Consider the following 23,155-nt stretch of genomic DNA (forward strand, 5'->3'; position numbering starts at 1 on the left):
GTTCATTGAGAACGGCATTCACTGTAATTGAAGTCAGTTCTTATTTATTCAGACTTTTGAGATTTTTGCCTGTAAAATTAGGAATGGACATTGTGCATTCTGCAATATTCTCTATCACAGACTTTTCTGATGTGGTGGCCACAGTCCTGGGGATGATAGGTGTTGTAGTACCACAGATTTTGAGGTTGCCAAGTTGGAAAAGAATGATCTGTTTATCAGCAATGTTTTCTGATTGAGGTCTTTTCCAGACTCACCTGGAGATGTTAGCAACTGAACCTGCTAGAATATCTCTTATGCAAAGCATCTGCTGTACCACCAATCTATGTCAGTACTTAAGGTATAAAAACAAAAGAATTCAAAATAAAAAAGTAAAATGTCTTTTCAAGAGCCCCCTCAGGGCATGTGCAAACCATTGTACAGATTTATTTCCAGGCTCCAGCTGAGGACTCCCCGTGCTGCTGTTATAACTGAAAAGGCATTTTTATTGAAGGACTTTGTTGTTTATGACTTTAATTTTCATCTTGTGATTTACAACAGCGATGTAAAGAGACCCTTAAGTGAGTGTAAGTACTGTAACTATTTAAGAAAATATTTGCACTCACTTTAAAAAGCTGCTCATTGAAAGTATTTCCCTCTAGGCTAAAAGTCCAAGAGTCTAGGGAGACTGGATTGCTATGTGCTTCTGTCTTATCTGTCGTATCTGTTTGGATGATGGTTGCCTTGACTCTTCCAAGTCTCCTGAAGATGTGAAACGTTTTCCATACCCTTAGCTTCAATCTCGTTTCTGGTCTTCAGACATTTTAAGTTTGATGTTTCATAAGTATTTTTGTTTACTAAGTTATCGATACACTTGGATGGACCAGGACATCTAAGAACATTGCCTCCTACCGTGTTTCCCCGAAAATAAGACCTCCCCAAAGAATAAGACCTAGCAGGGGTCTTGCCAAATATAAGGCCTCCCCTGAAAGTAAGACCTAGCAACTAAGGCTGCAGCAGAGTTCCATTGGGAAGCATGGCTGCAGGGCAGAACCAGCACTCATACACACACCGGAGGGAGGGAGGGAAAGTGCTTGCTTTCTGTGCCTCCCTCCCTCCCTGCCTTGCCTTTCCTTGCCTGTCCCCCAGCCGAGGCTTGAAGAACCTTCCGTGGCTGCTGCCGTTTCTTCCTTCCTTCCGTCTCCCTCCTGGCTATGCTGCCTTGCTTCCCAGAGGCTTCTGATTGGCTCCTGGAGCCCGGGCAAGGGAGGGTGGGAGGGAAGGAAGAGGGCTTTCCACTCCTCCCCAAGGCTTCGCTCCTTAAAGGTACAGGACGCATTGGGATTCTCCTCTCATCTTCCTATCCTATGCCATGAAACTGATTATTTTATACTATTATTCTATTGCCATATTATTATCATCATATTCTGTTACTATTATTATATCCCATTATTATATTATCCTATTAATATATTTTAAATCATTATATTATATTTTTCTATTATTATTATTATATCATTATATTATTATTCTATTATATTTTCATATTATTATATTATTATTCTGTTATTATTAAATTCCATTTTATATTACCCTATTAATATATTTTATATCATTATATTCTATACTATTATTCTATTATATTATCATATTATTTTTTATTATTAGCATTTTCTGTTATTATTATATTCCATTTTATATTATCCTATTAATATATTTTATATCATTCTATTCCATTCTATTATTCTATTATATTATCCTATTATTATTATATTATTATGCTATTCTGTTATTATATCCCATTATTATATTATCCTATTAATACCATATTATTATCATTTTCTGTTATTATTATATCCTATATTATATTATCTCATTAATATATTGTATATCATTATATTATTATTATATTATCATATTATTATTATAGTATATTATATTATTCATCATTCATGACTACATTGAAACTAGAATAGAGAGAAATCAGCGTGGAAACCTTGTAAAACCTAAATTGCAAGAGGTACCATAGATTGTTGCACATGTAAATAATGGTAGTAACAAGAAATTCTTGATAGGATTCATAGTTTGTCTGCTATGCTGGTTTGTGATGACAACTACTTTTCAGTATATAACAAATGTTCATTTTGTTGTTCAACAATAAATGTGAGCTCTTCTTCATGGAAAAATAAGACATCCCCTGAAAATAAGACCTAGTGCATCTTTGGGAGCAAAAATTAATATAAGACCCTGTCTTATTTTCGGGGAAACAGGGTATGACCATGATAGACAGAATTATGTTTGTAAAAACTCTGATTAGGTTCCTCAGGTTTTCCCAAGACCGGAACCAAATTTGCAGGTTTGATTGCTTTCTTCTCATCTTAGCTTTTAAGTGGGATGTTGTTTTATATGATATCATTTTTGTTTTCCATGTCAGCAGCTCAGTTGCAGCTGTCACATCAAAGAGCCCCAAGTCAGACTCTACTCTTGATTTTATGCATGCAACCTCAGTAAGTGCAGTGGAGTTATTTGCATGCAACCGGTGTTGGATTTGGCCTGCGGTTCTTGGAACCCAAATGTTTTGCAATTCCTGTGGCGTTTTAAGTCTTCATGCTGATGACTCTGTTGGCAAATATGGCTAGAGGGACTGTCCAAAGAAGTTCCTTATCCAAATGTTCCTAAAAGGAATCTCCACTATTGTAAGCAAAGAAGCCCTTCCACAAACAAACCAAGTTCTGTTACTTCAGCTGTTTCTTCAAGCCTGATAATCAGCAACTGGAGGCTCTTCAGCCAAATCCAGCCATTTGTGTGGGCATTTACCAAACAGTACTAAAATATCCACATAGTCCACTTGCTAATCCCAACTAGATTTTTTCCAGCAACAATAATGATAATAATATTAATAATATATTTTATGTTAATGTGGGATTTGTGTATAGATAGTGTTTAAATGAAATTTGTGTCTTTCCAGTATTGCATACTGATTGCATCATCCAGAGTGTACCATAGTCTGGAAAGAGTTACTTGCTAAGAAGCTGTGATGACCTTGTTGTGTGGCTGGAGCTGGGGAGTGTCCAGAAACAAGTGTATGTATGCATTACTGATTGCATCAGTTCAGTTCTGTTCTGTGCTGAGTTGAGTCAAGTCCTGTGTCTATTGTCTGCAAGTCTGTTTGTCTTGATTATTACTGAAGTCAGTAAAACTTTGTATATAGTTTTACCATCGTCTCTGATGTCTCTTCGTTCTGCGTTCCACTGACTCCATACAACTACTGCTGCGTAAATTACTCTGACAATTGGTTATGGGCCCAGACTGACCAGTTCCTAGACTGGCCAGATCCTAGACTGGACCAGAGTATAGACTGGAGTTTGGAGTGGAGAAAAGTTGGAGCTGTAACTGTGACCAGAGAGCAGGAGATTAGGTCTCAAGTTTCAACCTACTCAGTGACTTTGGACAAGCCACACTTTCCCAAAGTCAAAGGAAGGCAATAGGAAACTTTCTCGAAAGAAGTCTCCCCCCCCCCCCCCCCCAAATTCTATGATAGTTTTGCCATAGGTTGGAGTTGACTTGAATAGATTAAGGCATGAAAACAAGATACTTTGTTTATAGGAGCTATCCAAGGTGCTATAGAATATGTGGGTAGCTAGCTACTGAAAAATGTTCCCATAATAATTGGAGTACAGTTAAAGTCCCTTATTTGTGTTTTCATTTTCTGTAGTTTCAGACATCTGCGGTCATTGTTGCTGAACATGTTTATGGCTATTCTTGGTCCTCCAGTGCAAATCTCTGGTATGCTTGAGCTAGAGATTGGCTTCCCGCCTTCCTTTTGCTGTGCAAGCGTCTATTGGGGAAGTGTTGAGAGGAAAGTTGGGAGTGGATCAGTGAGATTGAGTTCATTGTATGTGAACTCATAATTTACTGACATTGAAAGATTTTTCCACTGAGAGGGGGGAAGAGAGGCAGGAATTACTTTCTAATATTTCAAATTTCAAATACAATTACAGTAGAGTCTCACTTATCCAAGCTAAATGGGCCAGCAGAACCTTGGATAAGCTAATATCTTGGATAATAAGGAGGGATTAAGGAAAAGCCTATTAAACATCAAATTAGGTTATGATTTTACAAATGAAGCACCAAAACATCATGTTGTACAACAAATTTGACAGAAAAAGTAGTTCAATATGCAGTTATGTTATGTTGTAATTACTGTAATTATGAATTTAGCACCAAAATATCACGATATATTGAAAACATTGACTACAAAAATGCATTGGATAATCCAGAACCTTGGATAAGTGAGTCTTGTATAAGTGAGACTCTACTGTATTGGGGAATATGAGGATTTGAAAAAGAGGGCATAGCATACCCCTCCCTTTCACTCTCACCCTTTCCCTCTTTTATCTCTGATTTTACTTGAATTGCAGCAAAATGAGTTCAAAGTACAGTAGTGGTTTGCATTCAACTCAGTGAAGGGAGAGCAGAGTTGAGGGGCTCTCGCCCTTCCCTGTAGACTCAGGCAAAAGCAGACTGCTTTAGTCCCTCATTGTTCTTCCTTTCACCATTTTGACCCCGCTCTGAAGTTGCTTGGCTACACATGTCCCAGTTTTCATCTGTGAAATGTTGGGTGGTGACTCAGGCCCATATTTGTGGGCCCTAATGAAATATGCTCCATATTTGCAGGCCCTAATGAAATATGCTCCCCCTTCATCCTCTGTAATATGCTGAAGAATTAGTAGACAGAACCTCAGGGCCTTTTCTTTTGATAGTATATTTGCCGCCCATATGACAGGACTTCTCTTCTGGTCTGTGTTAGAGAACATTCCAGAGATTCTCCCAGTGAGCTGTCACTTCAATGTCTTAATAAGGCAGCAGTGTGCAGCTGTAAAATGGACGAGGATTGCCTTTTCTAAATACTGGGTGCCTCCAGACTCCATTTATGGCTAGGCTTGCAGACCTGGTATTCCATTGAAGGTCAGCAACACAGATAACAGAACATTTCTCACTGTAGAGCCTATTGTGATGGTGGGTGTCAACACTTCCTAGGAAAGCCACAGAGGAAAGTTACTTGTGGGCAGAGCAACATGGTGCAAGAAGCGATCAATGAGATGTGATTCGGTGTCTACAGACACTAGTTTGAGCTGCAGGAATATTGGATGTTGCAAGAATATAAAGGCCATTTAAAGGTTTACTGTACAGACTTACTGTATTCTTTGTACTGCACATGTCTGAATTTTGTAGTACTGTTCCAAGTTCAGAATGTACCGAAATGCAGATTTTATGATAAAATAATTTCAGAAATACACATTTTGTGGGAGAATACATTTGAAAATATGCATTTGAATAGATATTGCTTTATACATGTTTTAAAAAAGAAATTAGTTATTAATATGGAAATGAGACAGGACAATATGTCAAGATGCATTCTTCTAAACATCATGGTTTTCAGGGAGTTGAGATTGTGGTTGCATTGTACTTGTATATGAAAGTGAGAGAGAGGGGGAAAGGGAGAAATTGGGAGAGAAATGGAAAGAGGATTCCTATTTAGTATCTTTATAGTTAGAGAGATGGATGGAGAGAAAATGAGATTGCTTTCTAATTCAGATTTTGAACAACCCATATGTACTTGTATATAAGACATATATGTTATATATGTTATACTCATTTTTAAAATTTTATACTTTATTCATATTCCACTCTATCTCCCTGAGGGGACTCGGGGTGGTTTCCGGAACACATATATGGTAAACATTCAATGCCGTTATACAGTTAACAAGGACAGACAATACATAGACAGAGATTAAGGCTTTTCCATTCCTGGCATCTGGAGGCTATGCTTGACTCTGGCCATGGGGGCTGCTGTCATTGCTCCATCTTTCACACCAAGGAGCTTTGTCATCCTTATATGCCCTCCAGATTTAATTGCCTTATGGGTGCCTTTTTAATAACCTCCCTGCTTTGAAAAAAAGCCCGGTACCTATTCATCTACTCACATTTCTGCTTTCGATCTGCTAGGTGGGCAGGGAGCTGGGGCTGACTGCAGGTGATCACTCCGACCTGGGCTTGAACTGCCAATCTTTCAATCAGCAGGATTTTCTGCAGCTTAGTGGTTTAGCCCGCTGAGATAAGCCCAGCCCCTATAAACTCATGTATAAGTTGATGGCAGGTTTTGGAACCAAAATCATGCATTTTGATATGACCTGTGGATAAATTGAGGGTAATTTCATGGAGCAGAAAGCACCAATGCCATCTACAAATGGGGAAGTCATCCTTGGCCACTGCCACTATTTATCCTCCCAGAAATTCAAGAAGTCCAGAAGTTACATCGTAGCAAAGAGACTAGAAGGGGTCAGATGAAGCTCTTGTCTTCTGCCATTTTACACAGAGAAGGGAATTATTCCTTTTTTTGATAAGAGTTAAGGTACAGTACTCATATTGACCCACAGATAAATTAATCCAGCTTTTTGAGGATGCTTTTTTCACTAAAATTTCTAGACTTATACATGAGTATATGTAATAATTTGAGCTTTAAAGAAAAAGATATGCTCAGGATTTGAACTTGTACTTTCTTAATGGTCAGCTGCATCTTTTTACATGTAGCTAAACAATATCTTTTTGGAGCCCTTTGCCCAAAATGCAACACATGCAAGTTTTTATTTCAAAAGGACACATGCCCCCCCCTTCTCATTCAGTTTATGCATTTTTGGGAGATGCTCCAAGATATTTTGTCCGCATTGCATCTCAATGTAACTTAATCAATATTCAAGGCAAATATAACCATCTGAGATGCAGGAGAGAAAAGAAGTAGTATCATCTCCCCCAAGATGAATTTGTTCAATTTATTTATCTAAGATTTATAGCCAGTCCATTTCCTTACCTCATTCATTCTTGGCCCAGTGAACTAGGTCACCATTCTTCTCATTTTGATGATAGGAAATTGAGACCCCTGAGGTAGTGAATCACAGAGGGCCACCCAGTAAGTCTGTAGCCGAGCTGGAAATTGAACATTCATCTCTCAGGTAGCAGACCAGCACTGATCTAATACATTTGTGCTCTTGGGTTGCTTTTGCATTTTCTCCTTTCTGATTTGCATTTTGCTTACATGGTTTGGCGAATAAATCCTTCATTTCACCCTTTCATTGGGTGTAGTCACAAAATCTCCAGAAAATAAATTACATCTATGATCACGTATTTCAGGATGGACATTGTAAGAATCATGTATCTATAATCCCTTGGATAACATGCTTAAAATATTTGTTCAGCCTTCGGTTTGTCAGCCAGTAAGCAATGAAGAACATAGGAATTGCATCCTAATCTAGCTGAGGTCATAGTGCTGGTCATGTGCAGGAATGATGGGAGCTGTAGTTGTGCTCCTTTGTGCTGTGAACATATTCATTGATACCTTTTTTTTTTTTTTTTTAAAGGATGTCCATGCAGAGTGGACTGGAGAATTTAAAAAGGCAGCTTCAGAGCACTGCAGAATTAACAGCTGGTGTTCCAATATTGTTGAAGTAGGAGAAGGCATTGAAAATCAGAGCAGCAAATAAGAACATGGAAAAAGGCCATAGTCATTGTTAAAGGCTGAACTTGACACAATCCAGGTGGGAGCCAACAAAAATAATATGGATGAAATCATCAGGCTATTTGCTTGTTATGGCCGATGTGTAACTAAGATTGGTTTATAATGTATACCACAAACTTGAGAGTAGGTCCTGATGAATACAGTAACTGATGCAAATAAGGCTTATGACATCTGTCACACTAAATGATGCCATAAACACTGTATGTGGTATTGATTCTGCAGCAGTTTGTCAAGGATGTTAGAGGATGGACATGTTCTTCTTCATCAGAGGATACTTTCATATATCACTCCCAAGAAGGATGATAGTGCCAGACTAGATGTGAGGATAAAAGCCTAGAAGGGAAGGAGAAAATAAAGATTTATTAAGTTTACAACAGAGCTGAAAAAGCTACAATTCCCCATATCCCACAGCCAGCTCTGCTTTGGAGCTGCCATTGCTGTTTGGCCATGATGGTTGCTATGCTACATAACAACAGTTGCTCTTCTGTCAAATTACATACAGTCTCTCCGTATCCTTTGAGTAAGCACTTCTGAAAATATGGTAGAATGATAAGTAGGAGTTCAGCCCTCAATGTGATGAGTTTATCTAAAAAGGAGGACAACTGTAAAAAAAACCCCAAAAAATCCTTGCCAGTTGGATGACCTTTTAGGAGAGGAACTTAACTGACATTTACTAGATTTCTCAGGGGCATGTCATCATCACCTTTTTTTGGTCCGAATTGTACGCTTTCTGGAAGATGTATCGTTCTCCCCAGACATCATAGAAAAAAAGTGAGATTTGATTTCGACAGGTCACTTTTTCATCACTGGATGCTCTCTATTTTTCTAGAAGGTTACATGTTCATAGGCAAAAATCTGGAAAGTATGACTTGTGGCTTTGCTGGGAAGGGAATGGATTTTACCTTTTACTATAAAAATCCAGGTGGTTCTTTTACAGTGCTCTTCACTCAAAACATTACTGCCAGGAAATCTGAAATCTATTGGCTAGCCCATTATAATCTCCAGGTTTGCCAGGTCTTTTATTGGTCACTGCTCTTAAGTTTTAATCAGCTCCTGTTTCTGCAGATGTTAGCAACTGGTGATGGTTAACTTGAATGTGAGAAAAGGCTTTGTTTGCTTATTGTTACAGTAGAGTCTCACTAATCCAAGCCTCGCTTATCCAAGCCTCTGGATAATCCAAGCCATTTTTGTAGTCAATGTTTCCAATATATCGTGATATTTTGGTGCTAAATTCGTAAATACAGTAATTACAACATAACATTACTGCGTATTGAACTACTTTTTCTGTCAAATTTGTTGTATAACATGAAGTTTTGGTGCTTAATTTGTAAAATCATAACCTAATTTGATGTTTAATAGGCTTTTCCTTGATCAGTCCTTATAATCCAAGATATTAGCTTATCCAAGCTTCTGCCGGCCCGTTTAGCTTGGATTAGTGAGACTCTACTGTATTTTGTTGTGCCTTCAAGTCATTTCCAACTTATGATGACCCACCTATAGCAAACTAACTGAGTTTCCCCTCAAGATTTGCTCAGAGGGGGCATCAGTCATTCTCTCTCTTTCTCAATCTTGATCCCTCTCATCTTCCCTCTCACTATAAATACACAGTCTGTCCAACCTGACAGCATCCAAAAACTTCTGGTCTCAATAATTTTGGATAAGAGTGACTCAAGCTGTATCTTTTTTGTCATTTTATTTTGGCTGTTTGTGAAATCTCTTAAAGGCAGAAAAGCAGGATGCAATTTTTAAAAAAATATTTGCTAACAAAGCTATTTAAAAAGGAATAATAACCTAGGCCATGAGAGGTTCAGGAAAAACATTTGTTTGGGAAGTATAAGCTTTGATTATAGTGATTTTGACTCCTCTGAGCTGGAGTCTGTTTGATCAAATCTGGCTCTAGGGATACAGAGATAGTAGTACTTTTGAAAAATATATGGGAAAGTGTAATAGATCATAAGTAGATCACAGGCATTATGTATAGAATATAGTGGTAGAGTAGAAGGTCCTGGGTTCAACCTCTAGTATCTTCAAGGAGAGTTGAAGAAAATTCCTCTATGAGATCCTATGGATATACAGTACCAATGTTTTGAGTCTATAAAGGTTGCTTCCTATCTAGGCCTTCAGAAGATGCTTAGAAGTGAGAAGATGTCTTATGAAACAGAAAGTCGAGAGCTCTTTCAACTGCTTTGGGAACTTATATAGTCTACATTACTGGTTGAATACAAAACAGACTTTAAGGATTTGTTAGAGCCCCTTACATCTCCTCTTATTGCTGCAGAGATCTTTCACATAGGCTGCCCAATTGCTATAAATAGCACATATTTAAGGCACAGGGTATATTTCAAGTGAAAGTAATTTTAGCCACACACATTGTTTAGAGTAGGAAATTCTTCTCTAATGCCCTGTTTTCCATTCTCAGCGTTATTGGTTTACACCCACCCACCCTTCGCTTTCAGTCTCTGTATGAAAGACTCCAGATAATATTTGATCTGCTCAAGAGGCAGATTTGAGGGTGTGTATTTTTGCTGGTTTGTTGTTTCATGATTTCAGACTTGCTAATTTTGGATTTTTGCAACTCTGGGAACTTGTTACATTTCAGAAGGCTATGAGATTGTCAACAAGATATCATGCAAACACTGTCACAGTGGCTAGGAGAATTGATGCTTTATTCCTGAGGCACATGGAACATTAAGCGAACACACCTCTTAGAATAATAGTGGCCAACCTGTTTTATATTCCACTGAAAATATGCTGCACTACCCACGCCTTTTGGCAACTTTGTGTGAATTTCTACTTTGGCTAGATATTTTCAGCATCACTATCTTACTCGAAGGTTCTTGCATATTAAAGCAAAAAAGCAAGCATGCAAGTGCTGAGATGTGGTTTCTCCACTCATTTAATGACTCTGATGTAGTAGGCCCTGGCCATATTCATAACTTCCCCAAATATTTGTGAAAGTGTTTGTGCATAGGATGGGGCTTTGGAGCTTATCAAGAAGTCTGATGTTTGAACTTACCAGTATTCTTGAGAACGGGACCTGTCAAAATGAACTAAAAGTATGTCCACTAACTTACCCTCCTGTTTTCATTGGTGAAACACATAAGGTCAAGCATCAAAATACTGTGGTTAAGATGGGAAATATAATTACAAGACAAGCTGGGGGATGCTGCAGCGGTTTCCTTGAGCATTCTGAGAGTGACTGGGTTGTTGTGCATTTTCCGAGCTGTATGGTCATGTTCCAGAAGCATTCTCTCCTGACGTTTCACCCATATCCATGGCAGGCATCCTTAGAGGTGGTGAGGTATACTGGAAAACTAAGTAAGGGAGGTTTATATATCTGTGGAAGGTCCAGGGTGGGAGAAAGAACTCTTGTCTGTTGGAGACCAGTATGAATGTTGTAATTAATCACCTTGATTAGCATTAATGGCCTTGCAAGCCTCATTCCTGCCTAGGGGGATCCTTTGTTTGGAGGTGTTAGCTGCCCATGATTGATTCATGTCTGTAATTCCTCTGTTTTCAGAGTGTTATTCTTTATTTACTGTTCTGATTTTAGAGTTTTTAAATACTGGTAGCCAGATTTTGTTCATTTTCATGGTTTTCTCCTTTCTGTTGAAATTGTCCACGTGTTTGTGGATTTCAATGGTTTTTCTGTGTAGTCTGACATAATAGTTGTTAGAGTGGCCCAGTATTTCAGTGTTTTCAAATAATATATTGTGTCCAGGTTGGTTCATCATGTGCTCTGCTATGGCTGTCTTCTCTGGTTGAGTTAGTCCCTTGTCCACAGCTGCATGGTATACGGTAGATTCCTGCAGAGGTGAGAGGATCCCTTTTGTCCTTCGCTGAACGTAGCATTTGTTGGATTTTCTTAGTGGGTCTGTAGATAGTTTGTAGGTTGTGTTTCTTCATCAGCTTTCCTATGCTTTTCCATCAGCTGTCCTATGACAGTGGTTCCCTTGATGTATGGTAAGAACACTTTTCATATGGGTGGATCTTTGTCTTTACTTTTATGGCTTGTTCTTGGCCTTGCAGCTCTTCTGATGTCTGTGGTGGAGTTAGGTGAGTACAAACTGGTTTTTCACTTTCAGCTCAATTTGATATAATTCAAGTAAGCTGAGAACAAAGGGGGCAAGTAGGAGGAGGAGGAAGAAAGTTGGCCACTCTAAAAAAAAGTTGAAAAGGTAGGAGACCAATGATTATTCAAGGTGAGGACACCTGGACAGTATGTACTTCATCCAGGCACCATCCTTGTTTGGAGATGGGGTATTAAACTGTAGTAAAGAAAGAAGAGAGACATTTCCCAAGATCTGTTATGTCTCAGAGACATCTTCAGGCATCGTACAAGTGCACGACATCTATCTGAGTGATTGGCAGGCAACACAGAGCCTTGGATTTGCCAGACTTGAGACTGGTAGTAACAACATCTCAGATGAAGATGGGATTTTTGAGGAAAGATGGTAGGCTAAAGCTTTCCCTCTAGCAGGGCTTTTTCATCAACTGGAGGTAAGATCCATTGGCAATGATCTTTCTGGACTGAGTGAATAACAAAAGGATTTCCAGTAGTGGCAATGGAAACTGCAAGGAACAGTGAGCAAAGCTATCAGGGTTGAGCTGGTATTTCATCATGCCCTACCATGGTCTCCTCACCTGAAGAACTGGAAAGTAGTTCTTTAATGGACATGGGATTGAACATCCTCTCTTCCTTTATTCAACCTTTAGTCTTTACATTTCGCTTCTTGAAGAATGGAAGCTTGTTTTTGTTCAAATACAAGTAATTATTATAATCAGTTATTATTAATAGATATTAGAGGACTAACCTTTTATTAATTTTCTGCAGGATATTGTACAATATATTTTATACGTGCACTAACAAAATTGCTTGTAGAAAGAATTTGTAAAGCTGGAACTTTATTTTTTCAGTATGTAGACTGTTTTCCTTAGTGATTTTTTATTCAGTATTATATTATTTTAATTTTAAAAAATCAAAAAATAATATTTGCCTGGTCAACAGAGCAGTGCCTTTGTATTCGAAGCTTCATCTTGTCTAGGGCCTCTGGGCTGGATGCGAGGCCGCATTTTCAGCCTTTGTTATTTTTAGATTCAAAACATCAAGTAGGAGATAAGGTGAAAAACCATTGCTGGGTAGTAGAAAGGATGAAGAAATAACCGGTGCTTGTAATAAAGCAGTTCTGTATTGCAAGAATCAAATACAATACTCATTATATTGGTCACTAACAGGCTTGTGTAGAGTTGTAATTAGTTTTGGCTTCATGAAGGAACCTTGAAATATTGTTAGCAGCAGCATAAATATGATCTTAAAATTGTACCGGGGGGGATAGCATTGGAGGAAGTGTTCATTTCCCTTTCCTGTTTTTCAAGAACTTCATGTATATGAGGAAAATATTTTTGTCACATACATGTTGCAGAGAGCACAGTTGGAACCCTGAATTCCAACATTTTGTTGGTCCTTAGGGGATCTGTGTTGAACTTTCACTTCCGTTGGTGAAGAGGTGGCTCCCTTTGATGGAATCTGTACTTAGACTGGGGTCGCATTCAGTCTAGGGGAGGATATGGTCAGAAGGATTATGGCATAATCAACTCTTTTCTGTCCAACACAAGTGAACCATATGTCCTTGTGTAAGCCTCCCAAGTCCAGTTCCTGTTTGGTCTCATGCACATTCCAGATAATTGTTGCATAATTTTAGTTTGAATCCTAAATTTATTATGTTGGTTCCTGTCAAACACATCTATGGTTTGAGTGTAATCCATATCTTTGTCCAGACATGTATTAAACCTTTTGCAAATGGAGGCTGCCCCATTCATTTCTCCAATTATTCTAGTTTCTCTAGAGGGTCACTTTAAGGATTGCCTGTGAGCTAGTTTTCCTATCATACCCACCAGATTTTCCAGTTATTTCGTTTGCCATCCAAAGGATGAGAGGGACAACTGATGCTTTTTAAGGTATCAGATTTGTCCTTAGTAATACCATTTGTCAATTTCAATGGGGAATTGATGAACCCATCTGCTTCTCTATCTGAAATATTCGCATTTGTTCCCTCTTGTTCCCAGATCCACTTCTTCCACTTCTTAAAATAAAGGTTTGCACAAAAATTGTATGTGCCCTCTATATCTATGGATTCAGCATAATAATAACTTTATTTTTATACCCCGCCACCATCCCCCAAAGGGGACTTGAGGTGGCTTACATGGGGCCAAGCCCTGGTAATTACAATCATCAAAACAATAAAAACGCATCACAAAAATACAATTATACACATTAAACATTAAAAGCAGTAATATCAACTTAACATATTCTAAAGGTAAAGATAAAGGTTTCCCCTGACGTTAAGTCCAGTCATGTCTGACTCTGGGGGTTGGTGCTCATCTCCATTTCTAAGCTGAAGAGCCGGCGTTGTCCGTAGACACCTCCAAGGTCATGTGGCCGGCATGACTGCATGGAGCGCCGTTACCTTCCCACCTGAGCGGTACCTATTGATCTACTCACATTTGCATGTTTTTGAACTGCTAGGTTGGCAGAAGCTGGAGCTAACAGCGGGCGCTCATTCCATTCCCGGGATTTGAACCTGCGTCCTTTCGGTCTGCAAGTTCAGCAGCTCAGTGCTTTAACACACTTCACCACCGGGGCTCCTATAACATATTCTAAAAAACCTAAGCAAAGATTGTAAAAACGAACTGGGCCAAAGTGCACAGAGTATATAATGTAAACAAGAGAATGAAGTAGGAAGCCAAAGTGTTGCAATTGATAGGAGACTTGGGATGAGGTAGACGTTAAAATTGTTTCTAACTGTTGAGATAAGATAAAGTGCATCAAATATAGTAATGGACACTGGAACGAGAGCCTTACATGGGGTGAGCATCCATGGGTGAAACCACCTACAACTTGAACATATATACACAGACACACACACACATACACAAAATCCAACAAGCAAATCTTTTTAACTAAGGGACATCATTTTACTAATCCACTGCAAATAAAGAGACTTGAGCATCCACAGATTTTGGTATCCATGGATTCTGAAAACAAAAGCCAACAGATTTGAAAGGTTCACTGTATACTGTGAACTCTATTTTCTTCAGTACAGACATTTTTGCAAGCAATTTTTCCTAATTTCTTTTAATAAGCTTTTTATGCTAACAGATGCATTTTAAAGCATGGAGAACAGCATTGCAAATGTGTCAGTCCAAAAAAAGAGAGAGATTACATTCCAGTTGGCATATTAGTTAAGGAACTGTGAGTGATCCTGGCTCGTACGAAAATCCAAATATATTGATATCTTTTGAAATATTAAAAGATGGAGCAGATCATCTTAGATGTCAGAGAACTTCCTGTTTTGGGGAATACTGGTAGCACTTTTCAGTTGAGCATATTCACCATAATTGAGTATGTCTCTCTGTTTTCTGAGAGTTTTGAAAATGTACTTTTGGGATTACATCTCCTAAAACCTGCTAGCCTGGCTAGTGGTGACATTGTTGAGGAGTACTATGTTTTGTATTCTAAAAAGTAACTTTTTCATTTCTGGGGTTTCTCTTGTATAACAGTGTCTGATGCTGACCATCAGACTCCCTTTTAATGTCTTCTTTTAAATAACGTAGCAAAAGCTACTGTGCTTTAAAAAATCCAACCCCCAAATCCATCAGTCCCCAAAGAACCGTGGGGAAGAACGGCATAGAAATTATTTCTATTTCTTTTTCCTAGCTTTTGAAAGAAAAGCATCATCTCCTGTCTTCAATTAACTCCGTTAATGATTCCCAGAGCCTTACAGTATGTGTGGTGGTATTTAATTAAATCAGAGGAGACATGATTTGAACAAGACTTTAGTTTCACTTTGAAAGTTATTAAATAAACTGATATGGTTTTGTTCCACTAAGGTTCCTGGGAGCATCCGGTTAAATTTTAATCATGAGCAGCTAGTCAAATAGTGGTCCTTCCAAAAAAACCTGAGGAAAATAACTAGGTAGATATCAAATAAAGATGGGATGTAAGATCATATCTAGAGGCTTTAAACCTGGCACATATTTGAATGTAGAGTATAACTTTCATCCAGCTAAAAAAAAGTAACGTTAAATCAATTCAGTGGTGGGCTTTTGGGACCAGTTTTGCCCATTAAACAAGTGCTTCACTGACAAAATGAAGGATGTTTTTCCACCAGCGTTAAAGATTGGAAGGCTATTGTCTGATCTGCTCCTGCAGAATTCTGGGAAATGTAGTTTAGGGAAGCCGAGGACTTGTCTAGCTGAGAATTCCAAAGGCTTCGCCCTGAACTACATTTTCCGGAATTCTGCAGGAGCAACTTGGGTGATTGGCAGACGATAGCCTCCATTTTATAATGCTGGTGGGAAAATGTCCGAAAGGGTTGTGGCAAATTACTTCAGCATCTTATGGGATAATTGTCCCGTTGTCCAGTAATAATTTATTACAATGTTTTTCCCATCTCTAAAACATTAATTGTACCATATATCTCTTCCTTTGCTTTCAATATGTTTGCTTTCAACCTGCTTGCTCTAAAATAGTGGTAGAAATAATATTTTCAATTATTAATTACCTGGTAGAAAAATTAGTATCCTGACAGGCAGGCAATCCATTTGGGGGAAAATAACAGAATAGTGGGATTCTGTTATTTTGTGCAATTTAGCTATTCATCTATCTATTCATCCATCTTGGGTCATGCAGCAAAAAGATAACAAAATCCAAACTACACATTGCAGTGATATCTTTATTAGGCCCAACCAAAAGATGCAAAATCTATAATGCAAACTTAGAAGCTCATGGGGTACTTCAATACCCATGAACATTTAAATATTGATGGTGATGAAGGATCACAGAATTATGTCATTCTTGAGGTATTAAAGCTCATGTTGGAGGGAGATTTGAGGCAGGCATTTGGAACACAAAGGCAAGGTAGTAAACTTTACTTTTCATTGTTAGGAACAAAGGCATTTCCTCTAAGATCTATCCTGTATCTTTCCTGTGTAAGATAGCAAGCCCCTTTGTAGGCAGAATACAGAAAGTCCTGACACATGCATAGGCAAATTTTGGTGCTTTAAACGAGGGCTCCCTGAACTTTTTCCACCTGAGACCGTTTTTTGGCCTGATATTTATTTAGGTGACCCCAGATATATAAGTATGTAAAACAGGTATAAAATCAAGCATTTGCTGACAACAAATCAGTATTTGCAAGGCTTGCTAAACAGGCTGATTTCCCTTTTTTATGACGCATAGCTGAACCATCTTCTGCAGAGTCCACTGTAAACACTGCACAAAAGGGTCATGTAAATGTTTGAAACAGCCACTATGTGACATTTAGAAACCTTTTACTGTTGCCAAATCTTTCGGGACCCCAACATTGAACTAAAGGGACCCAATTTGAGGTCTGGACCAGCAGTTTAAGAAACAGCACTATAAACCATGCCAATGAGTGCCAGTTTCAAATTGGTTTTCTTTAGTTGCAAATGAAAACCGCAGAGAGTGAGTCCCAATCCATGTGCTTGCTTTCCTTCCTTAGATGTGGCTGAATTTAGTATTGTTTTTATTTGGGAGCCAGTTTTTGGATTTTGCTCTCAGTGTTAGAATACCCCAAAGCATTCCAGAGGAATCATTGTGCAAAGAAATGGATGTGGGAACAGGATCCCTCTCCCCCTACACAAAAGCATCTTTTCACAATAAAATCTTGCTACCTTACCTTTCTGAAGGAAAAACATGCATTTCGGAGAATATTTTGAGATATTTAAAATGGGAAGAAATATTCTTTTTCTCTTGTAGCTGGGATCTCTACTCTGGAAGAACATTTTCTACAGTGAATTGGATGCTAATATGTCTCCTGTGTTTTCTAAACAACCTTTATGCACTGTTGAGAAAATGTGTTCTCACCCTCTCTTTGTAGCATGTAGGGAAATAATAGTGAACATAAATTTTCTTGTGGTTCACTTGTCTGTGAAATCCCAAATACTGAGGAGGCTTCAAAAACTTCATGGTTTTTGAAGACTTTCTCAGAGGAAGGAAATCGTTAAAATTTAGAATAGTTTCTTTCAAGAAGAAAGTTACTGTGTCTATGTATGTCAATTCACTCACTAACACATAATTCCTTGGTGACTCCTAAGGCTATGGTCATCCTACAGGGAGAAAATCCCCGATGTTGTCCAAAATACGTATTCTAATTGTGCCATTCATCTTTAAAAGCCATTTCCCCAAATACATGAGCTACATATTTTAAGCGTCATGTGTGACTGGCTTCTGTATGGTTGGCTTAACCTGATTGTGTACAACGAAAGATCAGCCTAGTTGCTAAAGTGGTGAGATGTCCAAGTGGCAAGATCAACAAACCTTGTGGATTTCAAAAAAGAGTTCATTGTCTACTTGGCAATTCATCCCTGCGAAGAAAAAGCTGGGTTTGACTTGGCAAGGCAAAGCAGCCTGTTCTTCTTCGCTGTGTTATGTTCCTTTTCAGTTCAGAACTTCTTCATAGAAACTACATGTTTTCAGAATCAACACATTTCTCCCTTCATCCAATAAGCTAAATCTTGGACACTAGAATCCATTTCCCTGTGTGATGTCTGTCTATATTTTTGCTGTGTGGGAACTTCAGAAGGAAAGCAGACAGTTGTATCCACCCAAACAGACTGTGATATTTATTCTGGAGCCTTGTGGATCTGTTTCATATGCATTTAGGCTGGCAGAGTGAACATACAACTTGGTAGATGAAACTAGAACTAGATGCTGTGGTAATTGCCAAAAATAGCACTTTGGTCTCTGGTTCTTCAGCTCCTGGTAACATCAAACTGTATAAAATGCAGCACATATAGGAATATCTTTCCCCCATTTTCTACTCACACCAACTGTGTGAGGCAGGCTGGATGAAGAAAGTGCAACTACTATAAGATTGGCATTGTTGCTAAACTGGGATTTGAACCAGGATTTCCACAATCTTAGTCCCACACTTGATGAAAGACAGCCAGTATGGTGTTGTGGATGGAGTGTTGATCTCCGAGGACCCGGATTCATATCCCCGCTCAGCCATGAAATCTATTGAGTGGATTTGAACAAATCACACTCTCTCTGCCTCAAAGCAATACAATGGCAAGTCTCTTCTGAAAACCCTGTTGGTTGGAAATGACTTGAAATTACAACACTTCATTTCATGAGAGTGGATTGGTGTCTTACAACTGTCCTGTGGACTATATGCACAGCACCCATTTTTACATGCACCAGAAACCTTACCCCCAAATTCTGTTGTAGCAGATGGCCAAAATCATGTTTCAGGAAATGTGAGTCTTTTAAACCAAAGGACAAATTCTTAAAGTGTAAGATTAAGGTTGGCTTGAAAGTGGTAGTTGACTGCTGGTTTTGGTGGGAGGGGTGGTTTGGCAGGTAGTGGGTCTGCGGAGATCTTCAGACCCTCCAGAGCTGCTATTTTGTTTTGCAGTATATCAGCACAACTAGCTCCAGCAAATGGCAGCCAATGAAAAAAAGCAGGGTAAAGCAGTGGGATCCTCTGCCATACCCTTTTATATTATAAGACATTGTGAGGCGAAACTAGTAGCAGAGCCAGTGCTACTGTTTTCAAGGCAGCCACATGTCTGCTGTAGTATCTGGTTCCTCCCTCCTAAAGGATTCAGAGCCCAAATGTAGAGGCTCAAGATTGTCATTTCATTTATTATTTGTTTATATGTGAATGGCAGCTTGCATTTCTCTCTTTACAGTGTATGCTACATGAATTACATTGTAATATATTTCCTAAAAGTTATCTAAACTAAACATAAAATCTCCTCACATAACAGTAAAACACTATAAAAACATCAAACATACGCCTTTCAGATACAGGCCTTTTAAGTCCTATTGATTTTGTAGTTGAGTTAATGCGTTTCTCTCACCCACTGAAATACATGACAGAGTTGCAGCTCAAATATTTTAGGCAGGGAGTCTATTTATAACATGCGTGCCACTGCTTGAAGGGAGCGGGGGTAAGATTCTATTCAAGTTGGCCAATAAGTTGAGTTTAAATCAAATAAAGCTGGAGGCCCCGGTGACACAATGGGTTAAACCCTTGTGCCGGCAGGACTGCTGACCAACAGGTCGGCGGTTCAAATCCAGGGAGAGCAGGTGAGCTCCCTCTGTCAGCTCCAGCTCCCCATGCAGGGACATGAGAGAAACGCCCCACAAGGATGGTAAAACATCAAACATCTGGGTGTCCCCTGGACAACGTCCCTGCAGGCAGCCAATTCTTTCATACCAGAAGCGACTTGCAGTTTCTCAGGTAGCTCCTGACACAAAAAAAGTCAAATAAAGGTGAAATGTATCAAAGCAGCTCTTCTACATCTCAAGATACTTACTGGTAGAATTTCCACCTGCCGTTACATATACAAAATCTAGGCCGTCTTGAATTTCCAAAAGCCAGGGATTTGGAACAGATAAATTAAGGCTATAGTACTTTAAAATCATTTCCTGTGTCTTCAAGTAAATAAGAAGTGGTTGCTGAGTTCTGCAGCAATGGAATCTTCTAAGGAAGCTTTCAAAGTCAGATATTTGTTTGGCTAAATTACATTATTATAAAAATCTAGAACAAGGCAGAGATTGCAACTCAAGAAGAAGAAAGCCCTAAAGGTGACAAGGGATGATCGAGAACGTGAGAAAGGGAGTAAACTAGGGAGAAGCTTTTACAACAAAAATGCGTACAGAGAAATACAAAATGGGGAAACAGTACTATAACTATGGGAGAGAGTCCCCCTGGGTGTTGGTTAATGTCCAGCTGTCCTCCGTTTCAAAATTTCCAATCAACCATCAGAGATATTCAGCTACACAGAGAAGCCATTGAAATCCACAAGCATGTGGACAACTTCAACAGAAAGGAAGAAACCATGAAAATGAACAAAATCTGGCTACCAGTATTACAAAACTCCAAAATCAAAACAGTAGATGGGAACCAACACAATGAGGACTTGACTGAACAAAAGATGCCCCCAGGCAAGGGACAAAACATTTCCAATGCTAATTAGGGTGATTAACTGAAACATTAATGCTAGCTCCCAGTGACAAAGAACTCTTGCCACACCTTGGACTCTACAGAGATATATATTCTTTCCTTTCCTTACTTAGTTTATCCATACCTCACAACATCTGAGGATGCCTGCCATAGATGTGGGCGAAACGTCAGGAGAGAATACTTCTGGAACATGGCCACACAGCCCGAAAGACATACAACAACCCTGTGATCCCGGCCATGAAAGCCTTCGACAACATATTCAGCTACTGATCAGGACACAAGGAGGAAGATGTTTATACCCCCCTCCCACTGGCAAATGAGGTGGTGACAATTAGAAGGGTCCTTCTCACAACTTCAATTCCTGGTGAGATAAGGCTTTTTTCATGTCACCCTCCTTGCAACATGACTGGCAGATGAATAGACCTCTATGTTTTAATTATTTTGCAAAACATGGCTGTTAAGTAGGCAAAATTAATAATAACCTAGCTGCCAGGGTTAAGCCCCCTTCCTACCTTAAAAACAGTACTGGGGGTACTATATGTGGTTGTGATATTACATGCATATTCTCCAATGGAACAAGGGCAATTGAATTACTATGCTATAGTATGTCTGGGTATCAAGGGCCCCTTAGAGTCAAGCCACTGCACTGCTCCCAAAAATCCTCAGACTGTCCTGCAAGTCATGCTATGGTCTTGTAGTGGTGTGAACCAAACAGAACAGTGTAAGAAATATATTTGTTAGATCAAAAATGTTAAGTCTTTTGTGAGATTCTGGACATACCTTCTCTCTGCTTCTTTTTGAGGCAGATAAATGTTTGCTAAGTGCTTATCAGTATCTTCAGGAATGACTCAAGGCAAAGTCAGGCCAATTTTACTCATCCTTATAAGGCAGCCTATTTCTGTATGAGTCACTGTAAAAAAACTTCTATTTAAGGGTCATAGTTCACAGAGTACATGTTTTCCCTGTAAAAAGGTCATACATTCAATTTCTGGTATTTTGAGGCAGAATGGTATCAGGAACTACTCTATCTGTAACAGCAAACCACTGAATGGAAGAATCACCCACCCTGAATTAAGTCCACCAACTGGGCCAACCAGTGGACCTCTTTCACAGGAAAAAAAATGTTATGTTGATCCTCTTTAGTGACATTTCCTGAGTTCTGGTATAAAATGAAAGAAGGGAATGAAGGAATTCAGCAGCAGCAGCACCTTTGAGTCAACGTACTTCTTTAGATGCATAGAAGATTAACTGCATGCATCTGAAGGAATGCATAGATATCCATGATAGCTCATCTAAAATCAATCAGTTTCAATGATGCTGTTGAATTACTTCATTCCCCCTTCCTCTCATTTCTGGTAAATGTACAATATTGATCTGAGTAACCTCTGATCTGATTCAGCCTAAGTAGTTAACTTCCTCTGCTTCAAACTTCAATTGAAAAAACTGCATAACTTTCAGAAGTTTAGAAAATGGTCTCTTGAAGAAAAAAAAAAAGGCAAATTGCAGCCTCAAACATTATTATTAATTATTATTATTAATTCATTTCTATCCTGCTTTTTCCCCATGGGTGGGATTTAAAGCTGGGCTGTGGCGCAGCTGGCTAGTAACCAGCTGCAATAAATCACTACTGACCGAGAGGTCATGAGTTCAAAGCCCGGGTCGGGTTAAGCCCCCGACCATTAAATAGCCCGGCTTGCTGTTGACCTATGCAGCCCCGAAAGACAGTTGCATCTGTCAATTAGGGAAATTTAGGTACGCTTTATGCGGGAGGCTAATTTAACTAATTTACAACATCATAAAACTGCCAGCAAAACACGAGGAAAGGAATGAGGAAGTACAGCCACTAGTGGACAGTAAAGCAACAGCTCCCCCTGTGGCCAGAATCGTGAAGCTGGAAAAAATGTTAAATGCCTCTGTGTCTGTCTATATATGTTGTTTGTCTGTTGGCATTGAATATTTGCCATATATGTGTTCATTGTAATCCGCCCTGAGTCCCCTTCGGGGTGAGAAGGGCAGAATATAAATACTGTAAATAAATAATAAATAAATAAAGCAGCGTACAAAAGTTTAAAAAACAAATATGCATCAGTACATAAAATACATAATCAACTAAAAACATCATATGCCAATTTAAAGAAAAAAACTAATTTGAACACCCCCATACACAACAATTAATAACTTACAACAAATATAATTAAAATTTCCCTAACCTCAGGCTCCGAAGAGATTCCATATTCAAAGACCATGTCGCAATTGCTGGGACCAATAAAGCATCCAGAGGTGATAATTACCAGTAGTTATCTGGCAGTGCTTTTTGGCAGTGCCAATAAAGTACAACATTCTTTTGTACAGGGCATAAGAAAGAGAAATGGTAGAACATCTTTCTGAAAGGAAATACACCATACTGTGCCGTCGCGCCTGGGGCTGTAAACTCTTAGTGAAAGAGGCATGGACGTGACATCTTTCCCCAGGGGATTGCTTCTTGCCCTCCTTTAGGGAAACTGGAACTCCCAAGGACCAAAACACTGTAGATAACTCAAAAACTGGGTTTATTGTTCACAAAGGGGGTAAAAGAAAATATACGTTACAGTCTTTGATTGTTTAA

The 23,155-nt window shown here is 38.9% G+C and overlaps 1 protein-coding gene and 1 long non-coding RNA gene across 11 annotated transcripts in view; one reads left to right on the forward strand and one right to left on the reverse strand.

Annotated features, from left to right (window-relative positions):
• The window catches only part of cald1 (caldesmon 1), a 173,356-nt gene that overhangs the window by 99,815 nt on the left and 50,386 nt on the right, over positions 1 to 23,155 (forward strand). The window lies entirely within an intron of this gene.
• LOC103278827 (uncharacterized) overlaps positions 1 to 23,155 on the reverse strand; it is a 37,594-nt gene that overhangs the window by 8,225 nt on the left and 6,214 nt on the right. The window contains exon 2 of the long non-coding RNA XR_506356.3: positions 6,848 to 7,885. This is a non-coding gene — a long non-coding RNA (uncharacterized LOC103278827). The remainder of the gene's footprint in view (positions 1 to 6,847; positions 7,886 to 23,155) is intronic.

This window comes from Anolis carolinensis, chromosome 5 (assembly GCF_035594765.1).
Source record: "Anolis carolinensis isolate JA03-04 chromosome 5, rAnoCar3.1.pri, whole genome shotgun sequence".
Lineage (NCBI taxonomy): Eukaryota > Metazoa > Chordata > Lepidosauria > Squamata > Dactyloidae > Anolis > Anolis carolinensis.